This window comes from Rhea pennata, chromosome 5 (genome assembly GCF_028389875.1).
Source record: "Rhea pennata isolate bPtePen1 chromosome 5, bPtePen1.pri, whole genome shotgun sequence".
Taxonomy (NCBI): domain Eukaryota; kingdom Metazoa; phylum Chordata; class Aves; order Rheiformes; family Rheidae; genus Rhea; species Rhea pennata.
Genome location: NC_084667.1, coordinates 16,842,033 through 16,846,460, shown reverse-complemented (window position 1 = coordinate 16,846,460; position 4,428 = coordinate 16,842,033).

Here is a 4,428-nt window from a genome sequence, read left to right as displayed (position 1 = left end):
CAAGATGCTTGTACATCTGCATGCCTATTGACAAATACACTTTGTGCACAGGTAAAAGAAGCAAAATATTTCACATAATGTTCTCTTAAATAATTGTGACATTCAGCAATATCAGTTTACTGCTGATGCTGTTAGGTGTGTCTCAGCAGATAACAAAGGAATCAATAGACCATAGAGACTGTAACAGCTCCATATCCAGAGTTTTAATTCCCCCAGAGAAAGGAGGCACTAGCTGGTGAAGTTGTACTTATACCTGACAAGTTCAGAGTCTTTGGTGCTATCCGTCTGTTAGTACTTATGTATATGAAATGTCCGAAGATCTTCAGGCCTGTCCTATTCTGCCTCTCTCTCTGGACTATAAAGAAAAATGCCTATGTTGTTCCTTTTGAGTAACTGACTTACATATTTTAGTCTCTACTAAAGGAGATTAAATTCAAATCCCAGATAGGGAGAAACTTCTCTATCTGGTTAAATGCATGTGTCAATTCCTTTATACATATATATGATGAACATCAGGACTTTGGATATTGGGATATTACAGCTAAGAGAATCATTGCTGAGGTAACCAACAGACCAAATTGTCTTAAAGGTCAATAAAGCATAAGATCAGAAATGAGAGCATCTACAGTCAACATTAAATAATTCAAATGAAAAGAAATATGTTATTTTCTTTCTTTTCAAGTCAACCAAAACTTTTTAGTTTTTTTGTGTACAAGACTGGGGAACATATACGTTTTGCACACATTAAAAATAAAAATTAAAGTGACTTTCTCTGAAAAGTTGTAGCTGTTGTCCAGACTTTGGAGAATGGATTTGACATTTTTTTCTGAATGGAAACTGCTCACTTTGATCAAATGGTAAGCCTTTGAAAGCCTGCAGCTTGCTTTGTTATTAGCGTAATTGTTAGATACTCAGATCTTAGCATATGAATTATTTCAGTGCCTGTGGGGAATGGGCCATGCTCAGTCCACTACGACTCTGGACTGTTTCAGATCATGCAGATTACAGGACTATCAGTTACTCTTCTAGCAGATATTGTACCTGTATTAAAGAAGGATCAGGAGTGGCAGTAAAATTGATGCAGGCAACAATAGGGCCATTAGTCTGACTCGAGAATGTGCCAAGCTTTAGAGCAGATTTTGAAGGAAAGAATTAATTAAGGCAGGACAATGAAATGGAATAAAAAGGAACATACTCCAAAGGTAGATCATATGGTACTGATCTGATATCTTTGATAAAATAAATGATCTTGTTAACAGAAATGCTGTGGATTTTATTTACCTTGGCTTCAGGGAAGCCTTTAATATAGTATCACAGTTGAAATTTTTGCAGCTGGGGAAGAGCTCTAAGGAACTAGTTAAAGAAGAAGCAATAGGTTAAGTTCAGAGTGGGGAGATTTCTAATGGGGTATCTAAAATATTGGTCATTATACTGGACTTGGTTAGTATTCTACTGAGAACTTGGCACAGAAAAGGAGAAGACCTCTTGATAGCACAGGCTGAGGAGGCACCATCAGTGGAAAGATGAACTGGGGTGTTAGACAGGAAGCAAAGGATGATTTCTAAGCGGTAGAAATGGGATGGAATACCACAGTACAAGGCATATGATGATGCTCCTGGCTTCCTCTAGGTAATTTATCCTCTCCCAAGCTGTGTATCAGAGATCAGTCTCTTTCTTGTGACTGATTATCTCTCAGGCAGATGGAACTAGAGTTCTTGGCTTAGATGGCTACCTTTCACATAGCTATAGTGAGATTCATGGATGCCTACCATGTAGAGGCCCACAGCTGAGCTGGTCATCTAGATTTGCTTTAATAGTTAGTGGAATCAACAAGGAATGCTGCAGCATGATTCCTCTCATCGTCATGATTCCTCTGTCTAAAGTAAGTCAGATTATGTGTGCCTTAAAAATACCTATTTCCCTCCAAATCACTAGTAGGCTCTTAAGGAGGAAATCACATGCAGTTTAGCCTAGCTATAGCTATACTCAAAAAGATTAATCTGAACTGGCAAACTCCAGCAAAGGTCTAGTAAGATAACCAAGGGAAAGAACACCCTATTGATTGAGAAGAAAGCAGGGTAGCTTGGCTTGTTGGATAAGGTTCAGGCTGAATGGAATATGATACTGCACTGTAATATGTCGTGCGGTAAATGTCAGAGACCCAGAAGAGCTTATGAACAGCATTAACACACATGTATGTTTAATCTTTACGGTGAAGATCTTTAGTCTGGAAATGAAAAGAAGTGAGGTTGCCAAACAGTTTCCTAACAAGAGATGTAAAGACAAAAAGTCCAGCTATTTTTCAAACAAAATATAGTGTGTGAAAAGAATTGAGTGATATAGTAGGTACCCAGGAAGGAGGTAGAATCTCTGTGTAAAACAGCTTTAGTGAGCTTTAGTGTACCAGGCAGGGCTCCATGCATGGAGTGGAAAAGGTCTCCAATGTCATGGAAGGTTATGTATATACTAACTGAACATAATGAAAAGACTTACGGAGGCTTGCTTCATTCTGACCCTAGTGTGACCCAGGGCATGTGCAAGGGCAAAAAGGGCAGAGAGAGGTTCTGTGTATTATATCGCTGCTTGTGTCTCCTCACAGCCCCAGGCTGTACTGGCTGAGGGTAACTGCTTCAGCACTTAGCTTCACACTGCTGGAAAGGCTAGGGTTGACCTTGGGAAGGAAGACGGTGGCTTCAGCCTGAAGGAGCTGCCAGACTGCAGAGATCTCAGACACTACTTTGCATGTTGCCTCTAGGACAGTGTGACTCTCTGCTCCCCTCTGCTTAGGCCTGGGTTTGCTGAGAATAAACCTTTATCCTTAATTGGGCAAAGCTCTCCGGAATTTGAGAAACTGGGGGGAAAAATGACTGTTCAACAGCTGCTCAATATTCAAGTGGGCACAGCCAGACCAACTGAAGGTGTCTGGTCTGCCGCTCAGTCTCAGAAACTGGTATGGCATGGAACAATTCAGAACACAAAACACTCTTGAAGTGCCAAGCCACAGAGATAACAGTCGTAGTATCTTGGAAGCAATATATAAAAGAGTCCGACATGCTGGAGCCTGGGAGTATATTAGAATGTGTGCAAGGAGCTTGCCGGCAGGGAGAATGGCCCTGGAGCAAAATAAGGAGCAAACAACTTTGACAGAATAGAGCACTTTCTACAGCATTGGCTGTTGATTTTGGGTAGTGCAAGGGGCTTGAACTGGCCTGATGCTAAACCTTCTCCTATCTATCCCAAGGAAAAAAAAAGGAAAGTTAAAAGAAATTTACAGACCCTCTATTTCATGCTGAACTCCCTTAGGATGTGGAATTATTGAACGATTCTTCCCTCAGTAATTAGGCAAGGCTGTGTGTAAATGCAATAGTTGCAGTAGTGAGCTCATGATCAAGATATTTGGTGACAGATTTGGGAAGAAGTGAGGTAGCTGTGAAATATGCTAGGAAATAAGCACAAACTTTAAAAATACCCTGCAGGGTAAGAGACATCCATGGATCTTGTGTTTTCTGGCTCTATCATCCATCCTTCTTCCAAATATGTCATTCCCAAAGATGAACAAAATCTTCCCTTCTGTTTTTCTCTCCTTCAGTCCAGTTTTCCTCCCTGCCTTTAGCTGCAGCTGCAAGGGCTCAAGGTTTTGATTTTACCAGTACAGAGGCTACAAGTGAAACACACATGAGCCCTGTAGTGACTGTGCCCAGGCAGCCCTAAAGCCAACAGGTCTAATATAGGCCTGAAATAACCAAATGTGCTTCTATTTAGTGATGTAGAAGTGGTCACTGACCGTCTCTATGTCTTCTTTTGCAGTCTAGGGCCTGTCAAGGACTCGACGTCTCAGAAAGTGATTGTCTTATATGAGACCTTTATATGACTTGTTTTCTGTATTAATGAACGTGAAGAGAATTAGCAGATGCTTCACCAAAAGCAATAAAAAGGCAAAAAAGAAAAATAAAATTAGACTTGCTATACAATGAAGGTCAGGGTAAGATGATTTTAGAGTAAGCAAGACCTGACAAGATGAATAACTTGGATCATTTTCTACCATGTTGATAAAAGCTAGTTAACAAAAATGCCTCCTAGAAGGAAGAAAAACTCTGTGGGACTGGTACACTTGAAATGGGAGGGATAGATATTCACCACCACAGAATTTCTGAAGAGCTGTAGCAAATATTTTAAATAAATCAATGAAGTTTTAAGAACGTACGATCTGGCTGGAGAATTAAAAGTGATATATTTATATTTAAGTAAAAATCAAAAATGATGTAAGCATCTACAATCTAATGAACAGATGCAAAGCTTTAGAAAAAAATTTGGAAAGAAAGATTAATTCAAGATACAAAGTAAATGAAAAATGAGATAGAAAGCAGTGTGTTTTTCCAGGAGTAGGTCATGGCTGATAACCTAAAATCTTTCTTTTGTTACCAATAC